The following is an 18296-nucleotide window of genomic DNA, read 5'->3' as shown; positions in this document are numbered from 1 at the left end:
TTAAGAATTTTGGGGTGAGAAATATGTTTTTCCACTTTGTTTACAACTTGAGCTCTGTTTGGGGAACACAGATGGATTGGGAAAGCATGAGGGTTCCCAGTACAAGTTCACTTGATGAAGGTTTCTAACAGGAATCCCTTTGCTGGAAACAGTTAAAATTTTTTTAACTGAAAATGATGTGGTAAGAGGAAAGCAATAAGGGAAGACCATATCCACCCAGAGGCTTCCAATTTCCTGGGTAGTTTAAGCAGGTTCATATATTTCTACACCAGTAAGAGAAATTGGGTCTATTTCTTAGAAAGAAAGAAAGAAAGAAAGAAAGAAAGAAAGAAAGAAAGAAAGAAAGAAAGAAAGAAAGAAGAAAGAAAGAAAGAAAGAAAGAAAGAAAGAAAGAAAGAAAGAGAAAGAGAAAGAGAAAGAGAAAGAGAAAGAGAAAGAGAAAGAGAAAGAGAAAGAGAAAGAGAAAGAGAAAGAGAAAGAGAAAGAGAAAGAGAAAGAGAGAGAGAGGAAGGAAGGAAGGAAGGAAGGAAGGAAGGAAGGAAGGAAGGAAGGAAGGAAGGAAGGAAGGAAGGAAAGAAGGAAAGAAAGAAAGAAAAGATCCATCAATAACCATTAGAGTGCATTTTAATTATTTGGATCTTACACAAAAATTAGGGGAAATTCCAGTTTAGTGGGAGGGTTTCCTGTTACTATGATTTGGATCTAACATTTAAATAAGCTATATTAGTTCTGCATGCTTTTTCCAAGATATTATGTTTCTCCTTCTAAATGCTGTTCCCGCTCTTACTTGAGATTTAATACTTCCTCCTTCTTAAAAAAAACTAAGTTTTGCTTATTCCTGGCCATAAATGACCGAAAACTGTCTGCTTCTTCTTAGTTTATTCCTGGCCGTGCTTCAGATTGTCTGCCTTCAATAAAGCTTCAAACCACATCTACATGGGACTATGTCTCTTTTACTCTGATACATATGCTCACTGATTTATGTCGGAGTGTTTACATGCCTGTGTTCCGTGTTCAGCTGTGCCTCTGCAGCAAGCTCTCACACAAAGAGCCTGCGGTGAACACTACCAGATAATCAAGCAGAGACGTCTTTCTTACTAAAGCGCCCAAAGCTATTCCCCACTGTGGCTTTCCTGTCTTCCGCCTTGCTTCACGTCAAAGGTGAACCCCATTAAAAACCTTACTCTTTCCTCCCACACGAATTCTGAAATGAGTTCAATCTGGAGAAATATTTGAAAATTTCCAAGACTCCTTGTACAATTCACTACTCAACTTTAGTAAAGGGAGCCACCATGTGGGGAGTTTGCTGACTTCACGGCCTATTAAAGGGGGAAAACCACAAACATGATTAACCATCTGGGGGGGACAACTAACTGCTGGCTCCAAGGGCCAATGGAGGCTGAACTGTGCCTCTGACTTACCAAGGCTATGACCCCTGTGCTCTTCTCAGCTTAGATACCCTCAGCTCAGAACTCGAGGCTCAGCACCCAAAAATTACAGGCCTCCAGACCTGAACCCATTCACCAGAGTGAAAGACTAAACAGAGAACTTGAAATTCTTGGTCACTGAACTCCTAAAAATCAAGTTTCGAGACCCTGCGATTGCTCAACACAATCTAAAGACCCACCCAGCTCTGCCCACACTGCCTGGGGGAATCAAACTCCCACAGGATCACCCGCAGATCTTTTGTTGCTCGTGGCCATCATCTAGTTGGGCATGTTTGACATCTCTCCCAGGGGAGCTTTCCTATTCATGAAACTCTGGCCTTGGGCCCCTGGGCCAAGGGAAAAGGCCAATAGATAGGAGGAACTCGAAGTTGCTAAATGAGAGTATAGGCCCCTTCTGCTTTCTATTGGGTAGAGGGAATATGGGATGACTGAAGTCTCAAAGACCAAAACGACCCCCAAACGCCCCTCTGATTCTAATCTTGGAAGGCTCCAGTCAAGCATTAACACAGCATCCTGGAGGCCTATGTGTCTGGGACTTTGGGGGGGCAGCAAGGAAGAGGGGACTTGTCAGCCCAAAACCCCAGGCTAGAGAGACTGGCAGCCCCAGCATGCACTGAGGAGGCATGGGGCAGTGGCCAGGTGGGATACTGTGGCCCAGTCCAACAGACATGCCAACTGCAAGTGGAGACCCCAGTCTGGCTTGAAGTGCAGGTAGGAGCTGGAGGGTGAATCCTGGGGGCCCTCAACTAAAGCACTTTTATGAGAGGAGAGAGAGAAAGGGAGGAGGAGCTAGAGGAGAATTGGGGAAGAGTAAGACCAGGGTAGGACAGCCTTCCAGTTTTACTGTTCTTACCCAGTTTCCCTCACTAAGGGTATTTAGGTATTTAGGGTTAAGAGCACAAGAGAAACCTTCCAACCTCCTATATATAATTGAAAATGATGAAAGAGAGGATTGGGGGAGAGGAGGAAGAAGAGACCAAAGAATTAGAACTTTCTGTTTACAGATAACACAAAGGAATTTCAAGTCTTCTTTCCAATGCTCCCACTCCCTCCCCTCAGTGCTCACCAGAAGACTTCCCAGGCCAGCAAAGTAGATTTCCCAGGTTGGCAAAGTTTCTTTCCAGGCTATGAGATTGTTACGTTAACTGGAATCATATTCAGCTAGAAAAGTTAGAAGAACAACAGAAATCTTAGAGTAGGAGGTCTAACCAGCATCCTCCCTGCGGCACAGCAACTGAAGGTGACTTGAGCTAAGCTCTGACCTGCCCCGAAGAGGCTGTTTATATATATTTGTTGGAAATGATTTAATAATACTCTGAACTTCAAGTCCCTAATGTATCAACTTTTATCCTGTTGTCCTTCAGATGTGAAAACAAGTTTTGGCAAGAAATGATAAATACTAGCTAAAAGTCAAACTAACCCTTCCCCAAATTGGTTTTCCTGGTGGCTAACACCAGGAAATGCCTTGGTTGAAGGGTCAATCCTTGAACCTTGAATTAACATTCAATTTAAAGAACTCTAGCCTTTGAGGAAGTGGGCTTTTGTATTCAAACAGGAGGAATATGTCTAGTATACATACTGGGAGTTTGAATTGCAGATGGCGTCACAACGTTAGCAAATACTATAGTGTTTGTACTGTTGTGTCTGTGCCAGGTTTCTGCCTTTGGACCATCACCACTTGGGAAGTTGGCTTTCCTTCTTTTGCATGGGAATCTTCAACATCTTTTAAACTGCTCCCCTCCACCCCCATACTGCAAATCAGTGGTGAGCTAAATGTATTTTTGCCTTTAAGCAGCCCAGGGAAGTGTGGCTCCTGGTCACTTGGATAAGATTTCCACTACTTTCTTTTTGGCTCAGTCACCCGTAGTACCCAGGATTTCTCCATCACATTATCTTTCCTTAGTTACATAGCTCTATACCATTACCTTTTAACTACCACTATCTCTATATCCTACAACATTAGATTTTCTTAATCATATAAAAGGACATGTTTGCTCAAGGCATCCTCACACATTCCTAGTATAAATAATCTAAATCAAGATTGGAAAAGTTGTGCATTCTTACTTTTTTTTTTTTTTTTTTTTTTTGAGACAGAGTCTCGCTCTGTCCCCCAGCCTGGAGTGCAATGGTGCAATCGTGGCTCACTGCCACCTCTGCCTCCCAGGTTCAAGAGATTCTCCTGCCTCAGCCTCCCGAGTAACTAGGACTACAGGCACCTGACACCACGCCCAGCTAATGGTTATATTTTTAGTAGAGACAGGGTTTCACCATCTTGACCAGGCTGGTCTCAAACTCCTGACCTTGTGATCCACCTGCCTCAGCCTCTCAAAGTAATGGGATTACAGGTGTAAGCCACCACGCCTGGCACATTCTATTCTTTTTTAGCCAGTACTTAGCATAAGAAGCAGGCTATAATAAGCTTTTTCAGTAAACAAGCCTGATGCAAACCATCATCCTCTCCTGTGAGTGACAAAAGTGAATTATAACACTGTATTCCATTTCACTTAAACCTTTTCTCTTCTGACTCTTCCAGAAAATGCAATGACTAATGACTCACTCCATACCGATTACACCTGTAGGGAAACCCAAATGTTCTGAACCAGAACATCATGACCATCACTTACTGGACTGCATGCATCATGCCTTTCAGAACTCACTGTGAAGTAAGAAGCTGATGAGCTTACCTATAATGTGTCATGACTTCTCTGACCTTCAAAATGTAGTGCTTCGCACACACTGAAAACAACTAGGAAAGGAAGCCTTTCCAAACCACATGAGTAAAGCTTCTCTCTAATCTAAGAACAGAATTGCATATTCACAGAGCCAAGAAATGTTGCCTGTTGTTTTAAGACATAAAGCAGACATCCAAGAAACAAAAACCAGGATCTAACCTTTGCTTACAGGTTTGGATGATTCCAAATATCTCACATATATGGCTCTCCTAAGGCCTTATTCTCTGAACATTAGTTTACTGGGTACCAAAAATGTATATCCCAGACTTCACTGTGCAGCATCTTCCAAATTCTCCCCAGATTTCCAGAGCACCTCCTCTAAAAAACCAACAAGAAGAAAGTCTGCTCTCTACTTCAGTCTAAATCCTCTGTTCATATAAGGCTTAAATGCAGAAGGAAAAGCTTGGACAGGATCCAGGAAAACCAATATCCTAAATAAGTTTTTGAGACCACTTCAGAAAATGTTGGAAGGGGAATCTACATGCAAAATAAAACAAGGTTATTGTGTGTAAAATCAAAAGAAGATCTTCCTTTGTGAGTTCCTAGCACCCCTCTGCCCTTTGGGCTTACTCAGGCTTGGCATTATCTACCTGTGATTATAGGTTTACCTGTAATAATTTTGGAGCCTTTGTTTGTATTATCATGATTACTAACCAACACTGTATGGTAGTCATAGCTTTGCAGTTTTTGTTTGTCTATTTTGGTTTGTTTTTTGCTGTTGTTTTTTTTTACAGAGTCTTGCTGTGTCACCCAGGCTTGAGTGCAGTAGTGCATTCATAGCTCACAGCAACTTCAAACTCTTGGGCTCAAGTGAGCCTCCTGCCTTAGCCTCTTGAATACCTGGGACTACAGGCACATGCCACTACCATGCCTGGCTAATTTTATTATTATTATTATGCAGAGACAGGGTCTCCCTATGTTGCCCAGGCTGGTCACAAACTCCTGGACTCAAGCATCCCAAAGTGCAGGGGTTACAAGTATGAGCCAGTGTGCCCAACCTGAAAATACTTTTCAAATAATCCTGTCTCTACCCAAATATACACAGGCATAAATTTTTAAAAACTATCATCTGCTTGGAATACTATAATGTTTGTCATAAATGTACTGCTTGAAATTTTTAATTATTATTTCTTTAAATTATTTTAAATCCTTCCTCCCAAAGGGACCGTATGGTTTTGCTACTCACCAGTGAATACCAGCAACAGCAACAACAACTGTTTAATGAGAACTTACTGGGCTAAGTGCTTGACTACTTATTTCCTTTCCCTCACAACAAACTTCTTTGTAGGCACTATTATTACCTCCATTTTACAGATGAGAAATCGAGGCTAAAAGAGCTCACGTACCTTATCCAAAGTTACACAGCTGCTACATTGTAATGCTGAGCTTCAAATTCAAGTCTCAATGACTCCAGACAGTCTTAATAGCCATAGTATGTTATACTGGCGTGTTTATTTTCTGTAGGAACTTTTTTTTTTTTTTTTTTTTTTTTGAGACGGAGTCTCACTCCGTCACCAGGCTGGAGTGCAGTGGTGCAATCTCGGCTCACTGCAACCTCCGCTTCCCGTGTTCAAGTAATTCTCATGCCTCAGCCTCCCGAGTAGGTGGGACTACAGGTGTGCGCCACCATGCCCAGCTATTTTTTATATTTTTAGTAGAGATGGGGTTTCACCATGTTGGCCAGGATGGTCTCGATATCGTGACCTCGTGATCCGTCCACCTCAGCCTCCCAAAGTGCCGAGATTACAGGCGTGAGCCACCGTGCCCGGCCAAGGAGTTTCTTTTAAGCACATAACAAATTTTGCTGCAATCTTTTTTTTAATTTTTAATTTTTTTAATTTTTAAAGATTAAAAATTATGAACCTAGAAAATATTGAGTTTTTGTTACAATAGTTTTAAACTAAAAAAAAATGTATACCGACGAGGCTGGTCTCAAACTCCTGAGCTCAAGGAGTTTCTTTTTCTTTTCTTTCTGTTTATTTTTATTTATTTTTTTATTTTTTTATTTATTTTTATTTATTTTTTTATTTTTTTTTTGAGACAGAGTCTCACTCTGTCGCCCAGGCAGGAGTGCAGTGGCGCGATCTCGGCTCACTGCAAGCTCTGCCTCCCGAGTTCACGCCATTCTCCTGCCTCAGACTCCTGAGTAGCTGGGATTACAGGCACCTGCCACCACGCCCAGCTAATTTTTTGTGGTTTTTAGTACATCATCATCATATCTTATTAAATCATCATGTAATTCAATACCACAGAAATCGTATGATTAGTGAGTCAAGACCTTTGTGAGTCAAATGAGATGATGTATATAAAAATGCTTTACAAACAAAAATCCTAGACCAGTAGAAGGAAAGGGAAATTAACATTTATTAAGCTCCTTCTTTGATGGCAATGATACACTCTGTATTAGCAAACACTGTCTCATTTAATCCTCTTATTGCCCTGTGAGATAGGTATGGTATTATTATCACTATTTTAATTGACAGCTAAACCGAGTTTCTTAAAGATTAATTAGCTTGCCCAGAGCACACAGCTAACAACTGACAAAACCAGGTTTCAAAGCTAAGACTAGCTATTTCCAAAGTTACCATACTTCCTCTCCCCAGTTGTCCTCCCTGGAACTGCTGTACAGTTACAATCATCAGGAAGGGGAGAGGAAGCATAGCTTTCCCAAAATGCACTTGATTCTTTAACTAAACGCCAGTTTTAAGGCAGGCATTAAAAAAAATCATTTTTGTTTTTATTTCACATCTTAAAATAGATGAAGAGGTTATGTGTTAAGTATCATTTCCAAGAACATTTCAAAAGAGAAGTAATGAATAAAGTTGCCTTCACAGGTATTTAAAATGTGATAAAGTTGCAGCAATTAAAACAGTGTGATTCTGATGAAATAATAGAACAATAAATAAATATAAAGTAGTTAAATATAAAAAAAACTACTAGTATATAATCCCCAATGAAAACAGTAGAATACTGGGATAACTGACTGCTCATTTGAAAAAAGAGAGAACTTAGATGTCTACTTCATATCCTACAACCTCAAATATATTCAAATGGATTAAAGACTTAAATGTAAAAACCTCAAAAGTACCAGAAAAAAATATGTAATTTTAGACTTGTACAGGGAATTTTAAGACTGCCAGTTAAAAAGAAACCATAAAAGGAGACAATAACAAATTGACTAAAATGTTTTTCATGTCTTTATAGTAAAAGAAAATTCACAAACTTAAATGCCAAATGAAATTTTGAGAGAAATTTTATCATTTATGAAAAATCAAGAAATCAAATTGCTGAAATAGAACACAAATCCATAAAGAAAAGACAATCACACCTAAATGCCAAATGGGTCAAGGACATAAACAGGCAATTCAAAAAATTAGAAATATGAATGACCAACGAATTTGCAAAAAAATCTTCGGGAGAATTTTTTCCTTTTTCAAGGGCATGGTCAGTTCTCCCAGTACCATACTCTTTCCATTGGAAATTGCATACTAGCATTTTTATTTCTTTACATTTATGTACTTAATATTTATTCCTTTGATCTATTTGATGCAGCACCGATGGGTATACAAGTACAAATCATAATCTATCAAATTGAAACAATGTTTTATATTCTACTGTGTGGTACTGTCACACATGCTAGGAGGCACATGTCCTCAAACACTGCTGGCAGGAGTGTATATTGATCCAACTTTTCCAGAGAACAGTCTGTCAATTATGCATAAATTTAACCCACTGACTTTACTTCTATGAAGGAAAGGAAATGCTGAGGAAGTAAGTTAGCATGAATCTGTTCAAAGATGAACTACAACTCTCTGCGTAGCACCACTGATGATAATAAAGAATATTTGAAAACAATCATAAAATGTCCTATAAGAGCATTGATTAAATTTATTAAATTATTTGTACATTCCTACAATGGAAGATAATTTCTACTGTAAAATGATGAAATGACATGATGCTGTAGAAAAATATTTAACGACAAAAGAAAATATTTACAATATGTTACTGAAAAGAGAGAGAGCAGATAATAAACTCATATGTACAATACAACATCAATTTTTTAAAAACAAAACATTTCTACAGTTTTTTTCTTTATATTTTTATTTCTTTATATGTATGCACTTAATATTTATTCCTTTGATCTATTTGATGCAGCACCAATGGGCATACAAGTACAAATCATAATCTATCTTCCTCCCGGAAGAGTCTATACCAAAACATTAACAATGTGCAACACTAGTTTTGGAATTATGAGGGGGAATATGGATTCTTTTTATTTTCTTATGTTTGTCTATTTTTTCATAAAGCTTTTTAAGTATATATTTTTATAAAAGAAAAATGTATGGGAATTATATTTTAATATAATGCCTGACATCTCTTTATTATGTTTTCAGTAAAGATATACTTCCTCTTTGTCAAAGTTTCTTTTGTCTTATATGGAGCTAAACATCTATGGATTCTTCTCATTATGCTGATTTTTGACCTTCACTTGGAAGGAAAGCTAACAGCAAACCAGGACAGATAAAAAAAGAAGAGAACCAAGCCAACATATTAAGGAAGCAAACTGGGCAAAGCAAGTGCGAGAAGAAACAGCAGAAGGGAGAGGCGAGCAACCCAGCTATCAGCAGTGCTCATTTCCAGTGTAGATAATGAATCATCTCGTGTGTAATATTTACTGATAAGATTAATTGAATGTGTTAAATCAAATTTGTGCTGAATGAGGTTAAGCTGTATCTTAGAAGCACAGTTCACCCCACATTATTCAGAGGTAGAACATCTAGCTGGTGGTTTAGTCAGTGTTTGGCTCCTTTATGATCCAATTATCTTGTTATGTTTTGTGGGACCAAGGAGGTCCAGATACCTGGTGACTGTCTCCTGACTCCCCACACACACAGCCCATAAAGTACATCTTCCCCATGTCAGGTTTCAGGGCTAGTTGTTACCAGGGCTGAACAACATTTAGAAGCATGCTTGGTCAGGGGCCATGTTGAGGCCATTAGTCAGAAGTTCCAAGAGGTGGTGGATATAGGTTGATGTCTTATGCCCCAATACCTCGGAATGTTGTCTTATTTATAAACAAAACCTTTGCAGATATAGTTCAGATGAAATTATAAGGATAACTGATATCCTTATAAAAAGGGGAAATTTGGGCTGGGCACAGTGGCTTATGTCTGTAATCCCAGCACTTTGGGAGGCCAAGGCAGGTGGATTGCTTGAGCCCATGAATTCTTGACCAGCCTGGGCAACATAGCAAGACCCCACATCTACAAAAAAATACAAAAATTAGCCAGGGATGGTGTCACGTACCTATAGTCCCAGCTACTCAGGAGGCTGGTGTGGGAGGCTCAATTGAGCCCAGGAGGTGGAGGTTGCAGTAAGTGGAGATTTCACCACTGCACTCCAGCCTGTGTGACAGACCTCATCTCAAAAAAAAAAATTTAAAATTAAAAAAGATAAAAAGGGAAAATTTGGACACAGACATAGACAGGTCCAAGAGTAGATTATGTGAAGACTGGAGTTGTGCTGCCACAGGGCAAGGAATGTCTGGGCTACCAGAAGCTGGAAGAGGCAAGGAAGGATCCTTTGACTACAAGTTTCAGAGAGAGCATGGCCCTGCCAACACCTTGATCTTGGACTTCTAATCTCCAGAACTATGAGACAGCAAATATTTGTTGTTCTGAGTCCCCAGATTGTCATCCTTTGCTAGGGCGGCCCTAGGAAACGAGTGTGGATGATAGGGTCTCTCCCTCTCCAAAAGAAGGGCATCCCAAAGGATGCTGCGAAATAATCAGGATACTCAAATACTACTGTCCCCAACTAGCCTGGCTGCTGTAAAGCTCATCAAAGCAAGAGCAGTCTCCTACCTGCATGCATAGGCAGAACCTCTGTCTGTTTTATACATACATACATATACCTTCACCCTCAACTTCCATTTTCCATCTTTTTTTTTTTTTTTTTGAGATGGAATTTTGCTCTTGTTGCCCAGGCTGGAGTGCAACGGCGTGATCTGGGTTCACTGCAACCTCCAACTCCTGGGTTCAAGCGAATCTCCTGCCTCAGTTTTCCAAGTATCTGGTATTACAGGCGTGCACCACCACACCCAGCTGATTTTGTATTTTTAGTAAAGACGGGGTTTTGCCAAGTTGGTCAGGCTGGTCTTGAACTCCTGACCTCAGGTGATCCACCTGCCTCAGCCTCCCAAAGTGCTGGGATTACAGGCGTGAGACACCGTGCCCAGCCTTCCATCATTTTTTATTAAACAGAGAAAAAGAATTGGTCATCCTCACAGGATGGCTGCACAGAACTAATATCTTCAAACATATTGGGAAGCACTTTGGCAAGGAAGGGAATACACAAATACAACAGAACTAAGTAAGATGACAACCATATTAAACATGCTGAACAGAAGTAGCTACAGGGCATGATACATTAGGCCAATCGTTAACTCTAATACTGTTTAAATGGTCGGCGATTTCACGATGCTTCTCTAGTGCATGTTAAAACAACAAACCACTGCACCACCTCAGTGCTGTGCAGGCTGAGTGATCTGCATGGAGCTGTCTGTATGGTTTACGTACTCTTGGGCAACAGTGTATGATGGTTGTTCCCTAGAGAGTCACAGGACAGACACCTAATAAATGAGGCTGTCCCTGGAAGGCAAGTGTTTTGCAAAATAAATAAAATCTCTCTAGGAAAACTGCATGACTCAGAGGAATAGGCAGAGAACAAAAGAAGGAGACCACAGTGTCTTTAAGATGACGCATCTTCAAGGTGTCTCAATACTCATAGATTCTAGATTCAGTGAAAGACACCATTCTAAGAAAGTCAGCCTCATGTCAGCCTCATTCTGAAGGCAGGACCATTCGTCTTTCCTCTCCAAATGCCCCCTCTCTAGGGATAAACACGTATTTTAGAGCTGGAAATAATTTTACCTGTCCTCTTTTAATGCAGTCCAAATGCTAGGCAAACTTTTACATTTAGAACAATTTAGAACAAACTCCCCAAAAATGTGAAACAAATGTCCTGTCTCTTGAGCCCAGAATTATGTAAAAATCTAAACACAGTAATATCATGTGTAGGCTGCACATAGAGCAATTGGAAGGTTGAGGTCAGTAGTTTAGCACTATATATACAACTGTAGACAGTAGACCTCTACTATATCTTCTAAAGCCAAGTCAAAATACAAATATCAGCAAGCTTTTGTCAGTTAACAACATCAAGTGTTGAAGGGGCTACAGAAGCCACATAAGACTTGAAAACCTCCTGCCATCAAGAAGTTTGTAATCAAAATAACTAAAATCAACATGCATTTTCATAAGCTGTCTATTGACTTTCTTAAGTCAGGTCCTCTCTACTTACCTGCTACTGCCCTCATTCAGAAAATATCTGCAGATGCACACAGCTGCCAGAATATTTTGTTTTGAAACTTCTAGCAAGTATCCCAATTAGAGAAGACTGAGTCGGTAAGTAAGACATTGCCGCTCACAAGGGTAAGTGCTGTGTTGTTACCTAAGGCAGTAGGTATGAATGGAAGCTTCAGCAGCTTTGCAAATTGTTTTTAAAAATCACTGGGCTTGTGAAGACTACTTGGCCTGCAAACTGTGCACTTTCCTAATACAGATTTTACCTAGGCTATTATCTTTCAGGTCAACAATAAAAATAACAGAACAGACTGAGCGCAGTGGCTCATGCCTGTAATCTGAGCAGTTTGTGAGGCCATGGTGGTTGCTTGAGTCCAAGAGTTTGAGACCTGCCTGGGCAACATGGGGAAACCCTGTCTCTACAAAAAATACAAAAATTAATGGGCACAGTGACATGTGACTATGGTTCCAGGTACTAGGGAGATTGAAGTGGGAGGACCGCTTAAGCCCAGAAGGCTGAGGCTATGATAAGCAGTGATCATGCCACTGCCCTCCAGCCTGGGTGACTGAATGAGACTGTGTTTCCAAAAAAAAAAAGATAATATATATCTTTGTGTTACAAATAGCATACCACACACACACACAAACACACACACACACACACACACACATCATCATCATCATCATCATCATTTACTTTACTGTCACGGCACATAGCAGATTCCACCCAAAAATTAAATTAGAATACATAGAAGAGGCAGAAATTAAATGTCATTCTACTTACAACGTTATTTCTCTTAGAATTTCCCCCAAAGTCTTATAGAACATGAAAATATATACTAAAGAAGATTTTGTGACTGCTATCTCCTTGCCTTCACTGTTTTTTTTTAAGCCACACCACTCTGAAATTAAAAACATAAAGTTGGCCAGATACAGAAAAATCTACAATGCTTTGAAAGTTGCTAAAATCATGCCTGTCTTTAACCTACGATGACAAAGGTATAGTGGTTTCCTTTAAAGGAAAGATATTGATGAGTTAGGGACAAGAAGGAGCCTTCTGGAATGGTGCTATACCTTAATCTGGGTGATGGTTTCATATATCTAAACATAAAAGATTATCAACAGGTAAACTTGAGATTTGTGCACTTCAAGTTATACCACAATAAAAATTTTTATTTCTGCTTATTAAGTGTATTCGTGCTCAAAATTAGGTAAATCAGTACTACGTCAAGTTATAGTAGTAATGACCTATAGATTAATAAGTTAATAATAATTAATAAGATTATTGCATTTTACAAGTCATGAGATCAGCCAGGCATGGTGGCTCATGCCTACAATCACAGCGCTTTGAGAGGCCAAGGCAGGGGAATCACTTGAGGCCAGGAGTTGGAGATCAGCCTGCGCAACATAGTAAGACCTTGTCTCTACAAAATACTTGTTTTTTAAATTAGTGGGGGATGGTGGTGCATGCCTGTAGTTCCAGCTGCTCGGGAGATTGAGGTGGGAGGATTGCTTAAGCCCAGGAGGTCGAGGCTGCAGTGAGCCATGATAGCACCACTGCACTCTGGCCTGGGCCACAGAGCAAGAACCCATCTCAAAAAAAAAAAGTTGTGAAATCCCTTGAAGCCTGTATACAATGGTTAAATATACACCACATGGCCATGACTATAGATTAGCCATAAAACCAAGCCTAGATATTTGTTGGCAATAGTTGAATCTGAAGGATCAACACAGCGGAAAAGGTTTGTGTCCTAAAACCTAATTCTTTTCTATTGCAAAAGCGCAATGAGCACAGGAAGAGCAAGACCAACCCCTGTTGAACACCTGACCTTTAAAGCCACCTGTAACTGGCTGCTGGAACCTGAGGCCCCAGGGGCAGTTATACTGTCACTGATAAAAATGAATTGCAGTTTCTCAGCCCCAGTCAGGGCCTGAATACTGAATTCAGCCGCAGAACTCACTAACAGAAACAACCATCCGGGGGGCCAAAAAGAGGGCTCAGTGTTTGATTTCTTGCCTTCAACTTGCATGCAAATCACAGGTAAAGGATAAATAATTGACAGATGTGGTCCAGGCTCCCAGGACCCAACTCTCTCCATTCCCACCGCTGTGAAGCTGGAAATAATTTCCTTGAGGTTGGTTCACTGCTATGAAAAATTCAGGGACTTTTCACAGCAGAGCTAATCCTCAAATGCTAGCCAACCTTCATTTACCTTTTTTTTTTTTTCTTTTTCTTCTTTTTGTTTTGTGTGTGTGTGTGTGTGTGAATTTGTAGAGATGGATTCTCACCATGGTTTTGAACTCCTAAGCTCAAGTGATCCTCTCTCACCTTGGCCTCCCAAAGTACTGGGATTACAGGTGTGAGCCACAATGCCCACCATCACTTATCATTTAAAAAAAATCTGAAAAACACTGAAAAGTTATTAATGAGATGGTTTATACTGTTTTCACTAACTCTTCAAATTCCATGTGCACTTTACTTGTGGCACATCTCAATGGGAACTGGTCATATTTCAAGCACTCGACAGCCATGTGCGGCTAGTGGCTACCATGTTGAACAGAACAGATCTAGTCTTTACCTAGTCCTCAACCACCCCATTCTACTAACTAGGCATCTGCAATATATTAGCATTTCATAAACCCAGCATTTCATTCTATATCTCTGTGCTTTTTCAAAGGATGTTTCCCATATCGGAATGCTCTCCTCATCCCTCAAGTATCTTCTCTTCTATAAAAACTTCCCTACGAACTGATTCTCCCTAAATTTGGCAAAGTTAATTATTCCTCCTTTTGTACTATCTCTGGGATCACCATAAACTTAGCTCTATTAAAGCACTTATCACATTGGATTGCAACACTCATTTTCCTGTCTGATTCTGCTTAAATAAAAATGTGGGCTTACTGAAGCCAATGTTTGTATTTTATTCATGTATATATTCTCAACATTGACTAAGGGGCTTGGGACATTATAGGTGCTTAATAAACCATTCTGCCTGAATGAAGAGCAGCACTGCAGATTTCAGATTCAAGTACTATTTATTGAGTACCTTAAAATGTCTTGGATACTTTGATTTCATGTATTTTATCTCATCTAATCAATATTTATTAAGATCCATATAGCCTATACAATGGAATACTACTCTGCCATAAAAAAGAATGAAATCATGTCTTTTGCAGCAACATGGACAGAACTAGAGGCCATTATCTTAAGTGAAATAGCTCAGAAACAGAAAGTCAAATACTACATATTCTCACTCATAAGTGGGAGCTAAACAATGTGTACACGTGAACATAAGAGTGTGGAATTATAGAAGGTGCAGACTCAAGAGTGGTGGGATAGTGAGAGGGGGTGAGAGATGAAAAATTACTTAATGTGTACAACACACATTATTCAAGTGATGATTACACTGAAAGTCCAGACTCCACCACCACAAAATACATCCATGCAAAAAAACTGCACTTGTGACCCTTAAATTTATACAAAAAACGAAAGATTCATAAAGCCAATCCTGGAAACAAGAGCTGACAAAGTATTGGCTCTTACTTAAATTGTTTATTAAAATACGCATAAGCCAGATCAAGAGAAGAAAATACATTCAACAACTATTTTTTGAATATTTATTTATAAATATTTTTGAACATTTTGTAAACCTAGATACATTTTTAGGTTTTGAAAACAGATCCACAAAGAAAACAGACAAGGTCCATGCTCTCAGGGAGCTTACATCCTAGAGCCTAGTGTGACAGAAAGTAAACATGCCAACAAATAAATTAACAAGACAATTTCAGACACTAATAAGTTCATGACTCATATATCACTCTTTCCCCCTCACCGTTTTATGCTAGACATAGGTGATTAATCATGGCAGTCTTTCCTGTTAAACCCAGACTCAGAGTCATAAACCTTCTCAATACAGCATTCCAGGCATGTAAAATCCATCAAAGTTGTCATATCAATGAAATTTATTTGCCATCCTAGGCCTAGACCCTTTTATAAAATTGTTCTTTTCAAGCACCATGAACTCACTGTAGCAAATATAAGCCCAAATCATCTTCCAATACCCACAAAATGTCATAGCCTGTGCATGTATAGAAGTGCATTTTTTTTTTTTTTTGATATAGAGCCTCACTCTTTCACCCAGGCTAGAGTGCACTGACACGATCTCAGCTCCCTGCAGCCTCCGCCTCCCAGGTTCAATCGATTTCGTGCCTCAGCCTCCCAAGTGGCTGGGTTTTCAGGCGTGCACCACCATGCCCAGCTAATTTTTGTATTTTTAGCAGGAGACAGGGTTTCTCCATGTTGGCCAGTCCAGTCTCGAACTCCTGGCCTCAAGTGATCTACCTGCCTTGGCCTCCCAAAATGCTGGGATTACAGGCATGAACCACTGAGCCCGGACAGAAGTGCATTTTTAAAATGACCAATTTGCTTGTGAAATATGCATAGCAACTACTTTTACTCCCTTCAAATAATGTCTTCTTAAACATTTGTCCATAAAGACAATATAGCAACATTAGAGATTGACTTTTAGTAGAGAAAAAATGCCCTTCTACTGTATCACTTAGAGTTTTCCAGGGTTCCCAAACAATAGGCTATTTTTTTAATAAATCAGCCCATGTAATCATGGGAGCTGGCAGCTCCAAAATCCATAGTAAGGCAGGTTGGCAGGCTGAGATCTCTTGAGCAAAAGTTGACGCTGCCGTCTTCAGGCAGAATTGCTTCTCTGGAAAACTACAGTTGCTCCCCTGCCCTCTGATTAAATGAGCCTCACATACATTATCAAATGATTATAGATGTTAACTATGTCAACAAAATATTTGCACAGCAATACGTAGATTAATGTCAGATGAAATAACTGGGTACTATAATCTATTCAAGTTGACACATAAAATTAAGCCATTCATCCCTTGTTAACTTGGCATTCATACACATGTTAACCCATACTTAATCCCCGAATAAGGACAATTACAAAGTCATACTTTTGCCTAACATGATACAGCTATCCAAAACATACAATTAAAAATGTATGTTCCTCAGAAGGGTTATATCCTTAGGGTGATATTCACTCTTCTCCTTGATATCCTTTGACTTAACTGTTATTAACACATCTTAATGTTGTACAGTAAGGGAATAAGGGAGGAAAGAAAACACATATTTGCTATAGATAGAGATAGATAAACAGACAGATACACTCAAACACATCAATAACAAAATAAGGAACGAACGCTCTTAACACTTACTGCACTCATTTCCACAACTGGTCATATGGTCTTTGCTGGTATTTATAACTACCTTCTTCCACTACCCTTCCGTATTCACTTTACCCTTGGCAAACAACTCAGCTAATCATGGTTCTTTCCCTGGTGAGGTGACTCAAGCCTTTATTCCTGAAGAGTCTGGGCCATTAGCAGCCTGACAGAATTGAGTTGTAGTTTGTCATTCACTTTAATCACAGGGCACAATAGTACTAAGAGATACCCGAAAGGATGTCCTGTATTCCAGACATACTCTTCCTTACTTCCTTGTGTAGTAGCAGCCCAATTTCCCCTTCATAATCAAGATCAATTACTCCATCCAGTACGGTAGTGCCTGTCTTTGCCTGTTGTTTCAAATGCATGAGAAGTCCAAAGTAACCCAGAGGCAGTCCTAACTCCGAGTTCAACGGAATCAATGTTTCATCTTCTGGTCGAAGAATTCTTCCCTTTGAAACTAAGACCTCTGGACCAGCAGAGTATAAGGTCATAGGAACAGGAAGAAAAAAATTTGCTAGAGGAGCACTAGGGCTAATAGTGAGTGGTGCCACTCCCATTTTCACCCGTGGATTCCTAGAGCCATGATTCTGGCTATAGGAGAAATAGTATTATATATTGGATGCTGATTTAAGGTATATATCCTGGAGAACATTACTCCAGTCTTGCAAGGTAATGCCACCTAGATAATGCTGTAATTGAGTCTTCAAAGGGCCATTTCACCATTTTATCAAACTAGCTCATTCAGGATGCTGGGAACCATGGTAAGACTGGTAGTTCTATGGGCATGGGCCCATTGTCACACTTTATTGACTGTGAGGTTAATTCCTTGACCAGAAGCAAACTATGTGGAATACCAAGATGTTGGATAAGGCATTCTGTAAGCCCACAGGATGATAGTTTTGGAAGGTGCATTGTGTGCAGGGAAGGTAAATCCACATCCAGAGTCAATATCTATTCCAGTAAGAACAAATGCTATCCCTTTTATGGTATAAGTGGTCCAACAGGCCACCAGGTTAACCCCCAGAAAATGGTACCATATCAGAAATTCAATGTTTGTCTCTACCACCAACAGACTGGCCACTCAGCAGGGGCTATAACCAGGTCTGCCATGGTTTATAGAATTCAATGTTTCCATGTCCATGCATAGACTCCATCTCTGCTACATGGACACTTTGTTCATGAGCCCATTGGGCAATGACAGGGGTGGCTAGGGAAAGAGTCTGCCTGGTGTCCACAGAATGGGTCAACCTCCCTACTTGATTATTAAAATCCTCCTCTGTCGAGGTGACACTTTGATGGCATTCACACATGGCACAGATATCTTCATGGATTTCACCCATTTAGAGATATTCCACATACCTCTCCTCCTCATCACCAATTTTTCAACCATGTTCCTTTCAAGTCATTGACCACCAAGCCAAATCATTGACCACAACTCATGAATCAGTATACACTTGCACCACTGGCCATTTCTTTTTCCAAGTAAAAATAACAACCAGGTGTAT

This window comes from Rhinopithecus roxellana, chromosome 21 (assembly GCF_007565055.1).
Source record: "Rhinopithecus roxellana isolate Shanxi Qingling chromosome 21, ASM756505v1, whole genome shotgun sequence".
NCBI classification, from domain to species: Eukaryota; Metazoa; Chordata; class Mammalia; order Primates; family Cercopithecidae; genus Rhinopithecus; species Rhinopithecus roxellana.
Note: the sequence above shows the minus strand (reverse complement) of the source record.